Source organism: Ceratina calcarata, unplaced genomic scaffold (assembly GCF_001652005.2).
Source record: "Ceratina calcarata isolate Rehan_Ccalc_2016 unplaced genomic scaffold, ASM165200v1 scaffold60, whole genome shotgun sequence".
Lineage (NCBI taxonomy): Eukaryota > Metazoa > Arthropoda > Insecta > Hymenoptera > Apidae > Ceratina > Ceratina calcarata.
Window position 1 is genome coordinate 546879 of NW_017177240.1, and position 20000 is coordinate 566878.

At 41.4% G+C, this 20000-nt stretch overlaps 1 protein-coding gene across 22 annotated transcripts in view; it reads left to right on the plus strand.

Moving 5' to 3' along the window:
• Positions 1-20000, plus strand: part of dlg1 (MAGUK family member discs large 1) — a 421217-nt gene that overhangs the window by 360952 nt on the left and 40265 nt on the right. The window lies entirely within an intron of this gene.

The following is a 20000-nucleotide window of genomic DNA, read 5'->3' on the forward strand; positions in this document are numbered from 1 at the left end:
CAGGATTGCTGTGGACGCATTATGTACGCTAAGGAAGCTCTGCCGTACCGATTCCCAGTTGCAACCCGTTCAACCCTTCCTTTCCTGACAATGTTGCGCTTTGCGCCGGTCAAAATCAGCTGAGCGTTAAGCGATTGGTTTGGCGTTTGCAATTGCACTGTTGATAGATGGAATGCCTAATGATATACTCTTGGCAGAGAAGGCTGCAAACATTTGGAAAACGATATGGAAATTTATGACGACAATAATTTATTCGTTTTTGATTAATATATTCTTCTTATTGAAATTTAATTTAATTGAAATACTATCTGGGAAGTTTCTTCGATTGGCCAAAGGAATAGACAATTTGATAATATATTTGATAAACAGTGTAAGCGAACTTAATCTTCTACGAAACGGAAGCTTGCAATATAAATTCACGTCGAAGCTACGCGCGCCTCCATAAATCTATACAATTGAAAGTTCGAGACAGTATACAGCGAGATAGAGAAACTGGTTTCTCCCTGATTGACGAATATCGAGAGGAATGAACCGAATATTACGACTGCCTCGCGGAAGACACTCGAGAATCGCCCGAAGTCAAGGGAGGAAACTTTCTCGGTTAATGAAATATTCCATCGCCTGGCAATATTTAACGGTGCAGTTTCCCGGAGTAGTCAAAAGTGCAATTAGTTCCACCGCTCTTTACCTGGCGAGGAGGACCCCTCCTCGGTTCTAGTTAAAGTTTCAAGCCTCTTCCCGTCGTTGCGCGGTCGAAGAATCGGATTTAGCCCACAGCGGTTCCGCGTGTCCCGCCGAGTAACAGCGAAAAAAGAGTCTGAGCTAGATGGAAAAGAATAAGCGGGAATTCAGAGAGATTATTACCGACATTGAGAAAAACTTTGACTCTTACTACCGTAAATTAACAGGAAGCATCGTATCATTACTAGACTTAAAAATAAAACATTTATGGTGCCAATATAAAAAATGTGATTTAGATTTTCTTTTACTATTTCTTTCGTCGTTGCATATACACTTTATATTCTCTATACAAACGCATAAGTCCAATTATGCAATCTAATTTATCTTTGAATTGATCGTTGAAGGTTTCAATGGTACAAGTAATTTATAAGACAATTATTTAATCTTGTTTCCCTGTACAGGATCAAATAATCGGGTTTAATCGATTTCTAAGAGGCATTGGGAATCGAGTAAATATCAATCTAACGTCCCACTTTTCCTCTTTTCTTCCGTCGAATCGATTCCCCGTGGTACAGGTTGTTTTCCCTCCTCGGGATATCTCGTATTTCCTCTGTTACTTCGAATTGCCGAAAAACAATCGTCGAACGCCGATTAAAGGGAGTGAAATACCGTGAGAAGAAAGAACCGTATTCCTCAGCACTTTGCTAGTACTTAATTTCTATCTCATTCGAGCATTAAATTATGATCGTAGTGAGTGAACACAATCCCTTGTAAAAACTTAATCCCGTGTGTTGAAGTCCATTAATAATTTCATCTCATAAAATGTTTCACGTTCTTTTAAAAATGTGTAGAATACGTATTAACACGGTTAAAAGTGTTCGACGCTTGTTCTCATGTATACTTCATGACGACTATCACACGTCGTTCTGGTTCAGAATAAACTTTCTATGAAATTCCTGCTAAACATCGCAGTTTATAATGAACGGGTCTGACATCGACGGGGATCGTTTTGTAGCATTCAAAGAGGAATAATGTTCTCGCTGCTGCCGCTGTATCAAAAGTTTCTCGCGCTCGTTTAGGGGTAGCTCCAGCGGCGTTTATTCGTATTTCATTAGCTCTTGTACGCGCATACGTAACTTCACTTAACGTTTTGAAACTATCTAGCAAACATGTACGCTTTGTCAAACTGAAATAATTAGTTTTTTAACTGTACAGTTTCAATTGTCATACGTTATTTACTTATGCCTCATTGTATAGGATCAGCCTATAGGAAGTCTCGTACGTAATAACTTTGTATTAAACAATTTTATTAAAACGTTCTGTCTATGAATTTATTGCGCGATGCAAATCATTGAACGAATGCATACTTGTGTTTCGACAGATCGAAATGTGTTTCTGCCAGAATTTAGACAAAATTAATGACTACTGGTTAATTTCTTACTATGACTCATTCTGCACGTATCTAAAAATTAAGTACCGTTCATATAGACAAAAGCTGAACTATGCAGTAAATGTAAAGGTGAATTACTAAGAATGCTGATTCCGTTATTAAGCTAGTAACACACGCGAATGAGATCCATTCGATAAATAAGCCGCGCGCTTAATCGTCGAGAATTATGGTTTTCTAATCCTCTATCCTACGCAGCCTCGTTAAGCGCGTTCATAAATCTCCAAGAATCTGTCTGAGTCCTTCAAGACCGATCACGATTTCCCTATTACCGTTCGACGTTAACGCGTAACTTTTTCTATCGAGGTTTTTTCCGCGGTTTTTGCTAATTCGTGGTTCATCAGTAGATTCGAGCTGTACAGGATCGTAAATCACGGGTAATTATACTTCGCTTCACGGGGACGGATTTTTAAGAAGGCTCCTTCGCTTTTAATCGAGATTTATAATGGGTTATTAGTACGAAGATGAGAGGAGGCGAAAAGGGTATAATAAATTGCGTTGAAACGTTGGTGTTTGGAGATTTATTATTATAAATACCGCGCTGAATGGTAGTCGGCGATTCATCCTCTGTTCGTGTCCTTATGACGAGATTGACGAAGCAATTTATGCATCATAGTTTTATGACTTAATTTATGCCCACGTGAAAATTGCCTGTCTAATTAATTGATGACGACTAGAAGGAACAAATTGGTCTGCAAATTACAGAGTCCAGTAGAAGTCTTAGCATATCATGCTTTTATATAAAAAAAAAAACTGGAATAAATCAGAAAAATATACGTAAAGTGATATTGTTTTGATATTTGAAAAATGTTTAAACAGGAGGCTGGGAAGTCTCTTGCATGTTGGAAGGTTCAGAATCTATCCACAGGTTTGCATGGTAGTTGTGAAAGAAGTGGCGTTAGAGTCGGAGGTCAGGCTCATCCCCTTTGGCTTTTGGATAAAGGGTGAGCGGAGCTAGAGAAGCGAATTCTTGGCACGGTTACAGTTGTTGAGTCGCGAACAGGCTGGGCTTGTGCGCACGTGTGCTTGCAAACACTCCAACACAGTTGAACGCTTGCTCGCGTAAACTTGGAAAAGCTCGGTTTTATTCTCCGGGTTTCTACGTACAGGAGCTATCAAAAATAGTTCATCCCATACGTAAAGTAGGAAAAATTGAAAGAAATTTGAATAAATTCTTCAATGAATTTAAAGTAAGACTTAAGTCGAATTTAATTCTCAGCTTGAGATTATCATTTGAAATCCTGATTTTGATTTTTACTCAGGGATTAGGTTTTTATATTTAAATATTTGTTAATGACGTAAGTCGTGTCATCTCTTCGAATCTCCCTACGGTTTCAAGTTTTGAAACGCGTGGTAGCTCGCCTTTTTGGCAAACAATATGCACACACACAAGCAACGAGCAGCTCTCGCTCGTCGTGCCGATGCATCCGCAGCTGCAGTCCCGAATGCGGGCCAAGGTCAAAACTGGCCTGGGTCACGAGCGGAAGCTCACTGGTTTTCGACAATTTCGCTTACGTAATCCACACACAGTATCACTGCCGTATCGATCTGATATATCCAGAGGTATATTCGGTCGCATCTGGTTCCGAATAGTCCACCAGAGTAACACCACTGATAAATTTCCGCTAGCTATTAACGACTTTATTCACAAGCCTGATTTATAGGCAAACAATCTGAAATTCTGAATTTTTCAATTCTTACCAGAAGAATTTTGACAATTCAATTAGTGGAATGTGTAAAAAGAATTTGTCGAGTAGTAATAAAAACCAGAGCGTGCTCTTCTTTCAATGAGGTCGACCTGATTGATGAAATTGCTGAGTCAATACTGAAGATATTGTTTTGTCACGGCTAAAAACTCATTGACCGATATGAAGGAACGCGGGTCGTATTCGCAAACCGTGCAAGATTACATTTTTGCAACGATTCAATGCGAAGATTACACAATTCCGTTTCGAGTAGCGTATCGATTGAACGCGCGAGCTTATGAGTTGCAATTAAGCTTGCAGTAGGGAAGGCTAGTTGACGGCCGGCGCAATTAACAAAGTGTCAAAATGCAAATAACTGTTCCGACCGGCTGATTGCCGTGTTTGTTCACGGGCGACGCGCATCAATTTCTGTATCAATAAAGCCTATTTGGAAGTTCCCAGTGGATAGACGTCATTACGACAGGCCGCCTGCTCCTCGAATCCGCGTTAAATGAATGACAACTCGCATGATTCGCGAAACGAGATTTCTAATGGCATAAGCAGAATAGAAATTGACATAGGGAAATTGTAGAGAAAAAATCTTAAGAAAATAAAACGGTCTTAGAAACAAGATTGAACGTGAACTGTGTTCTTAAATAAATCACGTATCAGTTAATTTACTAGTGAACTCTTAGGTTTACATTGAAATTCGTTTGTCAGTTCAGGTGCGTCTCTCCAATAAAATTAGAGCTTAATTATATTAAAGAAAATCCGAGAATTAAACGCGACCCGGGTGCGTTTGCCTGGTTCGGCATATCAATGCCTTGGAATCAAGATTTATCGTTCTGTTGGAAGGCTACGAGTTTTCCGGCGCGTTTCACTGATTCGACGGAAACATATTGATTCCAGTCGGTGATAGAACGAGAGGCAAAGGGTTCGAATCGCACCAAAACCGCTCGTAAAGTTTCTTCGTACTTAAAATGCTCGCATCACGTAAACAATTCTCAGGGACTAACAATCTGATCGTAGGACCATACATATTTTTCCACTGATTTCCAGTGGGATTGATGCAAAATGAAAATGGATGGTACTACGTTTGCATTGTTCGTTTTACCGAGAACAATGCAAATGCAAATATTTTTTAATCGTACGTGTGATTCAAATTTCTGCTGGTAAACGTTTTGTTTCCATTATTTTTTTCCCTTTATTTGTACTGCAACAGAATAAGATTCTTTTCATCCGTGTAATAAACGATGATTTACGTCGATGGTTTTTATCTGGAAATGAAGTATGGAATCGAAATCAATTTTGGGAATATAAGAGGAATTTAATGACGTACGATATCATATGTTACAATGTAATCAAATTTCGCACTAACGATGCGATCGATTATCGAACCGGGTCCTGTTATAATATCCTCGTTTGCGCGGGCCCAGATCAAACGAGTTAAAAATTGGCGAACAAGTTAAACGTTCAAGCGTGTCGGTTCCCACGGCGCGTACGCGTTGCGATAACGAGGCGCGTATAAGGCAGCGGCTAGGTCAAAGTTCGCGGTTATCGCTGCGGTAAGTGCTCGGGGTGCTTCATTAACTGGCCAGAAGTTATGCCAAGATCGTGACACAAAGGACGGCCGAGATGGTTGAACGGTAGGGTTCTTGTCATGTCGCGGCAGTTTGCGAAGCTTGTGGCTAGCTGGAAAATAGTTCGCGGTTTGCGGCTACCATTGTCCTGGGAACCGACGAAGGACGCGTTTCTGATAACGCTATCTGAACGTGCTTTACATTTTTCTTTATCGAAAGTCATTTCTTTTATTGGAATTCTAACAAATGTTGAACTACGAAGTAGTTAGAAAAACGTTCAAGTGAATAGATAAGAGGAACTATTTTCGGAGTAATAATTTTAAACTTTCTCTATACGGTCCTAAAGTTGAACCCAAAATTCGTTTAGTATTTTGTGCTCAAAGTGAAAGGAACATTTGAAAAAGGTGATGATCGTTAACCAATTTCCAAAAAGATCAACAGTCTGTCTTTAATCTCTGTCATCGGGAGAGGCGAGGGCGAGCGACAGCAGCAATCTAGAGATATTGATTTATACTGGAGAAACAAAAGGATCTGAGCTGTCAATGGGGCGGAAGGCGAGCGCAGACACCACCTGCGGCCCTTTTGATTCTCGCGAAATGAGAACTTTGCCACGGACAGGTCTCCCCGTACCCCGTGGCACCACCCTCGTCATTCGTGCCATGCGTCGTTTCATCCTCCCTCGCTTACCTCCCTCGTTTTTCTCCTTAAACACGCTTGTTAAGCGTTATTCTGGTTTTGTCACGTGAAACGAGGGTGAACCCCGAGATTTGTCTGAAGCACGGCACTCTCGCTCCGGTGTAATTTGAAAAGCAGCCTGGGTCAGCCTCGGGTCGCGACTTCAAAAGGATCGTGGTCATTTTCTTTCTTTATTCCGTCGTCTCGCCAGTGTCGCGCGCGCGTAATGAGCTATGAAAATTTCGCCTCTGACGCTTGATATCTCCTCTATACCGGCTCTCCTGTTTATCCGTTTAAAGAAGTTTCTATCGTTTCATCATGTACATTCTCACCTTTTACACACTGAGTTTCTCTAGCATACGTACATACACGTTTCATACATCTGCTTTCTCCTCTGCCTTTTTTTCTCTCTTCCAAGCCTTGAGACGAGTTATCTTAAGTTTAAATCAACCGTTTCATGAATCTCCGTGTCTCGAAGATATCTACATTCGATAATAGAATTACTGCGAAAATACTTAGTAGTCTGGCTTTAGGTTTCAACCATTCCGTAAATATTTTTCGACCATTGTACAAAATCCTCTCTTCAAAATAAAACTCTCCAGACAACGTTTCGTTATCGATTCTCGCGCTACCGATTCCGTGTACGTATACGATCCCGACGCAACGTCGGTGTTGATTTTAAAGTGTCGTTCGGACAACGATAGGCGGGCACTCGCGACAGCTGTCAGCAGACAGCGAGGAATAGAATTGTCAGCGAATAAAAGAATACCCATCTTCATTTCGACACAAGTGTATTTTATGAGTTTGCGGTTACATGCGAGACGTGGAAAATCGGTTCTTTCTAAACACCGTCCGAACAGTTTCAATTTTTACCATCGATTTCCCGCTCTCCTTTTACGATAGTCGCGAATTATCTCAGCGAGTCGAGCCACGAATCTTTGAAATCCTGCTGACCAGCTCGAATCCATTTTATTATTTTGAGTTACGTGTATGGAGTGCGAGAAGCTCGAAAGCTTTTCACAGGATTTTACGGTGGTGTTTCTATTGGGAAAATATCACGTTTGTAGTTCTATATGTATAGATCTCTGGATTTTCGGCTCATACAGCTGGCCCGTTTTCTTTAGAATGAAATAAGTGATACATTGAAGAACTCTCTTAATAGCACGGATGTATCTACTGTACATTCGTTTATTTCAAATGCCTCGAATCCAATTAGATTGCTCTCTAAAGCTAGATAATAATTCAAACGCTCCAGTTACCTCTGTGAACGTTATAAGCTACGCATTAGGACATCCAGTGTACCTCTCTGCGGGTCCAACAACCCGAAAACTACGAGATAACCGTTTCCCCCCTTTCTCGCGACCTAGCAGAATCTGAAATTACATTAAGCAAGTTTCTCAGACACGTCGTGAAACATCGTGGTTCCCGGCTGGGTTGTGACACGCGGTCACCTAAGAGAGGGTAGTGAAAAGATCCCATTTGGCGAGTGATTCGGCGAATTCGCGAAGTTAGCGAAACCTCGTTCTCGACAATTCTAGCCGAAGGCTGACTCGCGACTATTTTGTCAGACCGTGGACAGACGCCTGCTCTGTTCGTTCGTTAAACAAGTTTGTCCGCGAAGTGGACTAGAAGTTCGTCCAATCCCTCTTGAGACTGGTTGAAGCCGGCTGGACAATTCGATGGATAGGTCCAGAAATCTGGCTCCCTTGTTCAACTTCCCTAACTGTTTGATGTGTTCGACGTTAGTGTTAAAATAGCAATTTGCGTTTTATCGTTTTCGTGGTAGGATAGAAACGAGAGATTATTAGAGCAGATTTGTTATACTAGCGTAGATGAAAGATGGGAAAATTGTATTCAGTTTGCATAATCTGATTTTTATTTACATTTAGTCTATTTCGTTTGAGATAACTGGTGCAATTCTAAACGCTGCCTACGTTACATCGTCGATACGTAATTATCTTGAGAGACGTTAAACGTTGTCTGGTCGCGCCTTGATGACGACCTTAGTGGACAAACACTTGACGGATAACGAAATTAACCCTCGTCGGGGGCGAGGAAATCCTGATTCGGCCGGAGCATAACCGTGTGGCTCCGACAGCTTGTTCGGCGAAGTGGAAGGGTTGCTGCTGGCAAATAACCCGTTCCCAGCGAAACTTTGTTACGACGCAAGAAAACTCGCCACCCTCTCTGCATAAATCGTGTAATTATTGTATAAAGAGACTTCTCGATGAAATTGGATGCACATTGGAATAAGTTCCTCTGATCAATTTGCAATTCAATTTGATAAATTCACCGTTTACTATATACAAGGTATGGCAGTACGAAATATCATTTATAATTATCTACGAATCATTGATTTCATCGTAAACACACAGAAACATATCTTTTATCGAAATACGAAAATATATTTATGTTTACAATCTCCATCGTAAAGAGAATTCATACATAGCATGTTTTAATCAAATCATTCCTCATGAAGTTATTGCACATATACCTCATTGATTCATTCCGTATAAATCTGATCAGTAATCAATCTTCTCAATTGTATTTTTCTAAGGATGGTTTCATGGATGTTAAAAAAATTGTACGTTCTGTTATTTACGGTAGAAGCCGAGGATACAAATAACGTCACGTACGAAGGCCAGGTATTCTTCGGTATTATCGCGTCGATGGCGCTTTCGTGGGTTAAAGAAAGACAAAGGAGCGTTATTATCGGCGTCGATCGTGCAGACGCGCGCGTGCAATTCGCGTGGAACACAATGGGAAAACGCGATTGCGCAACGAGCATACGGTTGTATACGATTAGCGTTATACGGCATTGTGGCGAACGGTGTCACGAAACGCGCGCGGTTGATTCCTCCAGAGACGCGACTTAACAAGATTCGCGTTGTGTTCCGTCCTAATTTTAATTTATTGTACCCTGGATCTTCGGACGGGTTTAAATGAGAGAACGTCGACCTAGTTTTCCAGGCAGGCATGTATGTTTTAATTGTGTTCTGACAAACTCGTTCGAGAAGTATTATATGAAATAATTTAAATTACATAATAATCTAATTGAGTATTTCGTTTTTTAATCATTAATTATGTATCAATCGTTCTTAATAAGAAGCATTGCATGTAGTAGATATAGTAGATAGTTACCTAATGCCGATGACTAATTCACATTACTGATTAAAATCAATGTCTTGTGAATCATGTCTTTCTGATTCACTTTTTCCACGATCAGATAGCTGATAGCAGTCCCTTTCGTAACAAGACCTGCTAGCCTTATCAAACAAACAAATACGTATTCTCGTTATATTATTTGTCCAATTTCCAAGCTTCGTTCAGTCAATTAATCAGCCTCTTCGCTGTATTCATAATTAACCAGAAAGTTTGCGAATGCAATGGAATACCGAGAAAATTCGCGCGCTTGCCGCATCCGAATGAATCAGACGCATTCAGGCGTTCAGCGGTAGGACGGGATTAGACGTGGTCGATGACGGTGGAAAAGGAAAATAGCGTTGATACGTGTCTTCGTTCCATGATTCAAGGGACGCGTCGGTATGCCTGTCATCTGGCCAGGCCGGCTCGTGTGTTTCGTATTTGACCGCCGTCGCGGTTCTCGACTTCCTGCTATTCTTCCAGTATCGATATACAGCAGAAATATGTATACAGGCGAGCACACGACACCCGGTGCAAGTCGGTTATACCGTTATTATAACGGAGACAGTAGAAAGTTTTCAATCCCGTCTCCTCGGTTCAGGCGACTACTACTGTTACCGGTTGCCTTCTTCCTGTCGTCGTCGCGGCTCTCTATGACTTCTCTGTTTTTCGTACGTGCCCGAGTGATTAATGAATCCACCGGGGAAGGTAATTGGTGTCTATTTTACTTCCCTCGGTTGCTCGTTATCTTTTTATAGCCACTGAGAGAAGATATCCGTTTCCTACAAATGGAACGAATACACCTCGCCTTGTTACGATGTATTCTTATGGGTCCGTTCTCTCTTTTAAGGAACTAGCAACCGCGGGATGAATTATAAAAATGACCACAAGCCGCCTTCGCGATTCCGTCAGTTCTCTCTCCGGTTCGATGGTGTAACGGCATTAACCCAGATTGCGTGACGAGACAGGCCGGGTCTCGATTGAATTTCCTGCAAATTGAGAAACCCGGGTCGCCCGAGAAAGGCGAGGGAAAAAAAATACGGACGAAGGGACACGTCGAGCGAAGGGAAGAGACGACCGGTGGTGGTGCGGTGGCACTGCGAGACACGCGAATTGCATTCGTAATCGGCCGAGCCTCCTCCCTCTCCGCTTTCGGATTTCTGTCTCTCGGTTAAGAGTCGCGTTGAGACTTGTGTGTGAGTCAGAAAACGACGGAGACGAGGCGGAAAGGAGGAACTAACGCATCTCCTTTCCTCGCGGTGTGCTTTTTGCGACTCGTTTTTCGCGATCTTTTCAAGCTCTCTTTCCTACCCCCCTTCACCTCGCCTGTGTCCCCTTTCTGCTCTTCGATCGCGAGCTCGGACTGTGCTCGTTCGTGCGAGAAACGCGAGTGTGTTCGTCGATAAGGGCAACGTGAACCCGTATTCTATTGATAAGAAGTAATATTATTTGGAGACTGGACATAGAACGACTGTGTGTGTTGGGAATACAAATAATATTGGTTAACACGTCACTAAAGTCTAGTTTTGTTAGTGATATAAAATGTCGTACGTGGTTCTACAATTATTTGGTTTACATTGTAAAAGATATTGGACGATTTGCGTCATGTCCAGTTTCGTTAGTGCCTTTATTTGAATTTAACTGAAGTTGCACAGTGTGAACATGAAATGGATATTATAATAATACAAAATAGGATCACTTGGTTATAAACAATATTTAATATTGAAAATTCACTGACCTTAAAAGTATTCTAAATATGGACAATGTGGGAAATAAAAAGAATTCGACAAGACTTAATCGATAGTACTTTCTCAAACATTCACAGAGACTCTAAAGAGTCTTCATAAGTGCATTTCAAAAGACTGAATGTAGGATGAGATGCACTTTCTCACGTTAATATCTTCGAGGCCACTCGAACCCATTGGCGGGAAAGCTGTACAGAGGAACGCACGTGTGCACCTGCGTCGATAGTGTCAATATTTGTCGGAGGTCGAACGGAAGTTACTGCATTCATTGCACCTACGCGAGATGCACTCTTAAGGAGGCTTTGTGCGAACGAAATTGAGAGACGTTAAGTGTACATTGACAAATAGTAGCGAACCCGAAGTAGGAAAGGTAGTGAATTACCGTGCATTAAGAGTACAGTATAAGGTTTCTTCAAACTACAGTTTTCCCTATCAAACTTTTTTAATAGGGCGTAAGTTGTTTGTCGAACTACGAGTGACTCACTCTGTGTACAACGCAGTGAGCATTGGAACGCGGGGCGCGATTCCAAGTGGCAATTTGAAATTTATGAAAGTTCGGACAGCTGTGCCAATGAAACTGGTGTCGATGCAGAGAACTGAGTTTTAACTCGTGAATTAAACAACGCACTACACGTGCGGTGGACGACGTGATTTCAGTTCCACGGGATAAGCTAGTCGCCACAGTTACATGTTTCGATTAACCGCCGTGGAGTCATTCCACCTGCAATTTACAACAAGTTGCTAACCACTCAAACCGGGTAAGAGTTACAATAATCTAGACATAATGACACAATTAAAAAACAATTCACTGATTTTGCTTTATCTATCTTGAATAAAAATTACGTGCCAAGCAGTTTTCTTTTCATTGTCAGAAGCGTCGTAAAACTTGCTGTGCACTCACGTTCTTGAGAATGAGGAATGAGCACAATTAGCGGGCAGTCAAGACTCAATTAAAGGGGGGCATGGTGCGATAGCCTTGCGAAGTATGCACGGTCCGGCGTTACGTCACTGCTTGCGAAATCCCTCCGTCATTTCCGGTCGGGATTCTCCGTGCGAACACGCATCTCGCGATAGTAACGATAGGAGAGTATAAGTACCGCTTTCAGTATTGGTAAAGTAATAATGTTCCGTAATGCGGTGACTTACCAGTTTCCTGGAATGAAACAAGTTATACGCGGAAAATAAAGGAGTAATAAAGTAGAAGTATAGAAAGGCAAAAGTGAGTACAAACTAATTCAACGAATTATATATTTCGTACAAATTAAAAACGATCACAATTAATTACAATTGAATATTTGTAGACTTGTCCTTAATTAATTTTCCAGTAGACTTCCATGTTTCATTTTTATGATATGAACTGATATTTTTATCTTCCTAAAATGTATCATTCGTATTTTTGACTGTCACATGTCCCGATTCGAATCTCGACAAGAAAAAGTGATTTGCATACATATTTCCAACGTATCCCAAATTCATATTTCCAATTATTATTCGGAGCGCATCTGCGCTCCATTTTGCGTCGTTCAACCGTCGAATTCCATTCCTCGTTACGGACGTATTAAACGTCAAACAATGAAAAAAAAAAATTCACGTATAAACGGATAAATGCGCATTCCCTCTGTTGATCACGCGAGTCACGAAACATTTTTGCAACAACGTTTCCCGTCCGACGTTTTCATCTTTCCGCGTGGACGTGCGCAAAAATCGGTTGACGTTCATCCACGATAAATAACTGACGGACCTTCATACTTTATAACTTTATACATTTCGTATAATAGTTGTTTTAATACTTAATACAATATTTAATACAATATAATGATTAGGTTGGGGGTGATAGGGTGGGCCAGAAATCGTAATACAACCGGCAGGGGATGATTTTACGATAAAAAGCAAGAAAATATTTTGGTATAACATTTTTTCACCCGGTGCTCCGTTCTCGTGAAAATCGGCACCAAAGTTTGTTCAACTTGTAAACGATTTAGTACAATTTGCTTGACGTGATTCTACTGCTCTCCGTTTTTTTGTTTTTTACTATTGTCAAGTTGAATAACCTTTGGAGCCGATTTATACCAAAATATTTTCTTCTTTTTTAACGTAGAATCATCCCCTGCCCGGTTGTACTACGATTTCCGGCCCACCCTGTATAATATTACAATATAATGATTAATGTAATAACTGATATAACAATTGGTGCGATGTTTTATGTAATGATTGATACAGTAGTTGACATGATTTTCCATCCAATTACATGACGTTTGAATCGAATACAAATTAATTATTTCACATTGTAAATATTATTTCACATTGTGAATCGGGCAGTTGGTTTGAGAAGGACAAGCCGTCGGACAGGCCGGGAAAAATACGCGGTTTTCGCTTTGACGGTGTTCGATCGCGTGCGTTCGCGAGTGGCTGCGTGCGACACGCATGTCCAGCTTGGAGATTTACATTACTGGCCATCGGCCAACAAGAGCCTCGCATTTTCTGCTCCGCGCATAGCATCGCGTGTCGCATTTCCCTTTCGCGCAAACGAAGATTTTCAAGATTTTCTCGTATATACTTAAAACATCTTTTACGTACTGTATCATTAAACTTTTTACATTTAAATAAAACGGCGAGGTTTTATAAAGAATTTGTGTTATGTTTCTATCGATGAGACTTTCAGAGTTTCAAATGGAAGTGGCGTCTGAGGACGGGAACCGATAAGAAAGTTCCGCGTTTTTGATAGCGAGAAAAGTTGGCCCGTCGCGCGAGAGTACGGAGGGCCATCAACTATTCGCTCGATCATTCCTCACTATCACGGCTTCTTATATCTATCCATCCTTATACGACGCGCAGTGATGAGAAGTATTGAAAAGTTACGGCCACTCCGCGTCGAAATTTACCTTAGACGTTTCTTCCTCGGATTCATTCAAACTCAACCGAATTCATTCATCTACAAATTTAAACTTTTGTTCGACACACCTGGTATTTGACGGTATATTTAAAAAGAAGCACAAAACCGTATCGCCATATGACACTGCTTTTCAAGATAGAAGCAAATAGCAATCAGGATGTGAAAGCATTCTCCAACACGTAATAACTTTAATAAAAAAAAAAACTAGACAAATATCGGAGTATATGGACACTTTGGGTAGATACGACTGTCACTTAAGTAAAGGGACATTTCGATGTCGAAGAGACGTCTCGTTGGTCGATGCTCGACCCGTTCCGCTTTTGTGTCCGGTGAAAACTGGCCCAGCAATCTCTGCGGGAGCAACTGCCCCGAGGCTTTGCGAAATATCGCGATATTTCGTCCGATAATGGCGACCGCAAAGCTCGAGAGCGTCACTACCAAGCGCCGAGGATGTTCTCATGAAAAGCTTGTGACGCTACCACGATGGAAAATTGTCCTGCTGTCTCCGTCTGCCGTGATTACGACGATAACAGTTACAGCTTCGTTAATGTATATTTAGAAACATTTTACGTAAAACAGACGATTTTCCTTGTATTTTAAATATCTGATTTTTTTTATCTAAAAGATGGATTCATCCAAATCCTTTCAAAACTAATTGTAGAGATTAAAAGTGAGTTCAATCGAGCCGACGGTTATAATGTATTGCTTAAGGATAGAGAATTAATCGACGATTGCAATTGATAACGTCGAGGCGCTACGTGCAGCATGTTTATGAAGTATGTTCGTGATAGCGCCGGGTAGGTAAGACGAAGGTAAACACTCAGCAGCGGACACCGTGCAAATTTACATAAGTCGGTTGCATTTTCTCGACGATTGAAATTTGTGGATGCACACCGTTTGCCCCACGGAGTGAAGAATCGGTAACTCGGGTTTCCTTGCTTAACTTGGTGAGTGCACTTGGAGTATACGAGACGATGCGTCGAAAGTTGGAAGCCGAAGCTTAATCGGGGGAAAGGAAAAGAAGTCAGTCAGAAAATCGATGGGTACCTCTTCGAATTCATTTACTTTTCAATCGCGCCACTTCGCTATTGGAACAAATAGCTCCTCGGAGAAAAACAATCCCCCGGCAATGGTTCGCTTTAAAACTAATAATGCACTTCGGACGGTGTTCCAATTGTTTTTTAACCGAGGATTTATCTCCTATTTTTCGGCCGTGACCTTCGCACGTTGCCATAAATTTCTATCCCTCGAAACTTTTGCAAAAAAGTTGGTGCTTCTTGGAACGCGACGACCACCCGAACTGGGTCATAGCGAGCTTCCGCTTCAGAGTACAAGAAGTTTCTTCCGCTACTCGAGTTGCTTTCAAAATAACAGACTCGATGAGCCTCTGCGGATTTTTGCTCCGAGTAACAGACCCGATCGCGTTTCGGCATGTAAGAACGCGGCTGTGTTTGTCAGCTTGTACGTTCAAGGTAATTGAGTTTGCGAGTTACGATGCTGAAACTCTAGATGCTTAATCAAATCGCGTTACGTTTCACGTTTTTCCGCCGCCCCGGCTTAGCGAATGTCAGTTGGAATCCTGCCAGTTTGTGAAATATCGATATGGAATCACGATACGTTCATATTTGTCAAAAACAAGTTCAATGAATGTCAATAAATTTCTTGTAAATGCGTAAATCTGGTTAATCCATGTACAAGAATCGATAAGCTTTGAGAATTACATTTTACAATAGAGAATCACGAATGGGCGATAAGCATTGAAATAAAATACGGTTCGCGATCGTTTCAGCGGAAATAACGTCATTCGTTATAATATGATTTTCACGTGGAAATTAGATATACGGTAGCGAACGTTCAATCCGTGGAATTAAAAGGATGGCTATGGGCGTATTTAATTTTGTATTATTTCGTATTACAGTCATATTATGTAATATTTTATACGGAAAAGGATAAATATATTCAATGAGCACGTGAGAAGATCGTGCTTGAGAAGAAAGGGTTAGGAAGTAGAGTAGAGAGCTGTTTCAGTCAGCGTGATCTTGCATTCGATACGTGTTCCTCTCGTTAAGATATATATCGACGTTTCGTGACTTGATTCTTTTACATGGCTCGTGCAAAAATCGCGACATTCGATTACCAACGTTACCATCGTTCAATACTTCTCGATTCAATCAATAATTCCAATAAGAATCTTGAAAAAATATCTCATAGAATTTTATATAAATATATTCATACCTGATATTTTTAAAGATTTCACACCGTGATTTTCTTTCGGTAGCCCAGCATACCTATGGATCTTGGTAAACCATCTTAAATCGTGATTCTCTGCTCTCAACGAACAGGATTATTCTGTTAGCACTTTGTTAAGCCCCAGATTCATTCCGTTTCACCAAACTCGTGATATCCATTTTATACTAAACATGAACTACGACCTAACAGTCTAAAAAAATGATTATTACAAGCAGGAAAATAAACTTGACTCCGCGTTATCGACAAACCTGGTGCAATCTTTTTATTTGATATTCAAATGAACATTCAGTAATTGTCACAACTTTTGATAAATACTTTGTAACGAAACAGTTCTCGTTCGAAAAACGAGACCAAAATTGCAGTTGGAAACTATCGAACAATCGGGCTACGTTATCAGCACACGAGAGCTTTGCTATTGAAGCCAACAGGCTAAGGTATTCGGCATTAACGAGGAGTCACGAGATCCGTTTCGCGAAGCGTGGTTAACGACACGGCAACGTTCGTCGTTAACTCGTTGCATACACCCGTTTACGACGCCCGTTGTTCACGCGGTGGCGTCGTTAACGGTAACAACAGGCATCGGGGACGTGTAACACGCGACATACTGACGAAAGATGCATTGTCCTGGTCGAAGATCACTGTTCCAAAAATGGAACGGTCGTTACGTCGGCTGATCGATAGAAATTTTTGATGCCTTTGGAACGTGTACTTGACGCCGATCGAGGAATAATTCTGGCGTTCGAGCGGATTTCGCTCGGGGGATTTTCTGACAGGAAACGAGAGTCCCCGAGATGTGTCGGATATTGGGCGGCCACGATTTATTCGCGGAGGACGCGTAATAATGAAAAAAGGAGCGATGTCGAGCGCGCGAACCGAGATGGAAAATTCATGCGTCGAACAAGGACGCGTTCCTTGGATATTCCATCATAGCGTGTCTATATCCTGAATAATGCCGCGAACAATCTCGCTCTGGTAACGAACGGTAGAACCTAGTGCAAATACAGGTGGAGCTATGTAGGCAGTCGGTGTCATGTTATATTTGCCGACGAAAGTGGGCATCGCGGGGCCATCGGTGCCAGCCTTCGGGAAATTACAACTGTCCTGAGGTAGGACGTGTCCGATAGGTTCCGACGCACCAGGTGCGATCACTATTCTCATTCTATCAGACCGCAGTGGCACTTTGTTTCTTCCTTTTCGAACTACGGAATCGGTTTTCATTGTTGCTACAGATGACACTCATAGTAACGCCTATTGAAATACCATTTTAATGAAAATGTAATAATAGTAGATATACAAGCTCGTAAAAGGAAGAACTGTGAACACAGGAATAAATTAGTGTTGGACGCATTAGTCCGGTGGCAATGATTTATGAGTATTTCAATTAAATGTTTAATTAACAGAATCATTTTCCTGTTTAAATTAAATTGTCTCGAGGCGCATGGTAAATATTCATAGATTCGATGAAAGTTCGATATCCTCTCGACGTTCTTCCGCGCGATGATTTTTCCATAACGATCCGGGCCGATGCGAAACGAACGCCATTCTTTAGGCAAACACGCCCGATAAACAGTGTCGTGCGAAATTGGGCATCCGAAGCGCACGGTTTTATTTAACGCCGACGCGTCGTGCAAAGCCAATCATCGACAACGTAATTAAAAATCGTCGACCGTCCGTGCGAGCAAACGTCGTATTGGTTCATTAGAATGAAATTAATTGGCCCGACGCGTTATATCGATCCGTGTGTAGCTGATATTAAATTTTTTGTTTCAAGCGAATCGTACATCTACGCTTTTTGTTACTATTAAACAATGAAATATTTTATTCAGCTTGCCTTATCCGCACTGTTACTTGCATATTGTTATCACAGATAATGAATATGCAGAAGATATGAAACATGTATAAAAATTCATAGAACCGAGTGAATGCCACAGTGATATGATAACAAGGAATTGTATTCAAATCTCATTTATAAAATTGATGCCATAGAACTCTTATTTTGTATGAAAATCCACGGTTATCTAAATAGTTATCAGTAACAGTTGAAAAACAAGAGGGAAACGAAAGAAGAGACACGAGTTCGGGGAATATTTCTCCCCTTTCCTAGCGATATTACGAACGTTTCGCACACGTTCGGCCAGCGAAGCGCGGGGAGCCAGGAGGGCGAACGGATGGGTGGGCCGCCTTATGACTGCTACGACTTTTGACATCGGGCTTTCATCAGCTTTTTCATTTCCCGGGCTTGGAATATTTGCACTGGCGAAAACAGGTTGCAGATAGGCCCAACGAAGATTTCTATTCGCGGCCAACTTCGAGAAGCCTGTTTACCCTGCGCCGCGACGTTTCCTTACCTCTCGTCACTTGTGCTGCAGTTTAAACCTGACGCCTCCCGGGAGCTGTTCTCGGCTCTTGGGAAAATAAACCGGGATTCTTTCCAGCCACGTGTTTTTCCACTCGTGTTGACCGAGGAAAGTCTTAGGTACTCTTGTCCCGTGTCAAAAAATTCTCGTAGTCGGTGGAAAATTTTAAACGAACCGTACAGTATATTCCTGCTATCATCTCGCTTCAATTTTCCTATATCTTCGTCTTTTCATCATTGCTAATTCTCTGACGTGAAACCTAATTTTACGAGAAATTAACTTTACCGCTGTAAGAATCGGTCCACACGGAATCATGGAAATCACTGGTTTATCATGAAATGGCGCAGCCAACAGGCAAAGTGGTTCTTCCCAAGGCTGTACTCCTTTGAGATCCGATTTCGATATGATCCAACGACAGGAATTACTGCGCGCAGACGATTATAATTAAATTTCCCGCTCGGAGCCAATTAAATTTTTCTTTCGCGTTTTCGCCGGCGAGGTCCGTCGTGGTCGGGGTCCTGGCAAACGAACCTTCATAATTGTTTTAATTAGAGACACCACTTCATCCTTTAATCACAGTCTTCGTTCTCGCGAGATCACGAGTCTCGGATAAGTGCGTCTTCTAAGCGTTTGTGTCGTTTCGAATTTTTAATCCCATTCGTGTGAAAACTTTTTAATTCCTTCCTCGTTTCTCCTTGATGCTTGTAACGAGCCACTAATTACAGCAGTTGTAATCGTGAAAACGAATCCGGTATTTTCATCGGAAACCGTTTCCTCTATCTTGTTTACACTTGTGATCGCTCTTCGATTAGTTTCACGAATCGCTTCAACTGCAAGTTGGACGTTATTGGCCCATTAATTGTTCCACGTTTGATTGTCATTCGTTCTTGCTCCTCAGGAGGATTCGATTACTCCTTAAGTTCCGATCGTCTAGCATCGATCGTTATCTTTTTCGCGCGGAACTAATTCGCCGTCCTAAGCGAAATTACGGACTCCGTCGCGACGCGTGAATTTGCATAAGCGTGGATCGCGCCACGTCGCGTCGCCCAGCTTGAATTTTGAATGCGTCGCCTCCGTGCATTATGCATTTGCCGCGTGCGCAATAAAATCGCGAAACGAGACGATGCGGTTAATCAAATGCTGAATTTCTCTCGACCGGGAAAACTGCGTTTCGATTCGAGCATAAAATGTTATGGAACCGTTTCGTAGAATTCGATTACCGTGTGTCTGGAAAAATTGGCGAATGGAAATTCTTGCAAATTGATTGAATCAAGATATTCCGAGCTATCCAAGTGAATTGTTCTAATTTAAAAATCGAACACTTATTCTACAATTTAAATTGTAATATTTAATTATTTGCTTCTCTTTGGTTTTACGAAGAGAAGGAAATAACCTGAACCTGTAATCTCTTTAATCACTCTAAGTTTCCATCCAATTATAGTGACTTAAAATTTGCATGTATTCTTATCATGCATGGTAATCACTTTTCCCGTAGGTAATAGAAGCTCCTACAACTTCCATTTGAAGCACTTTTCGATATTTT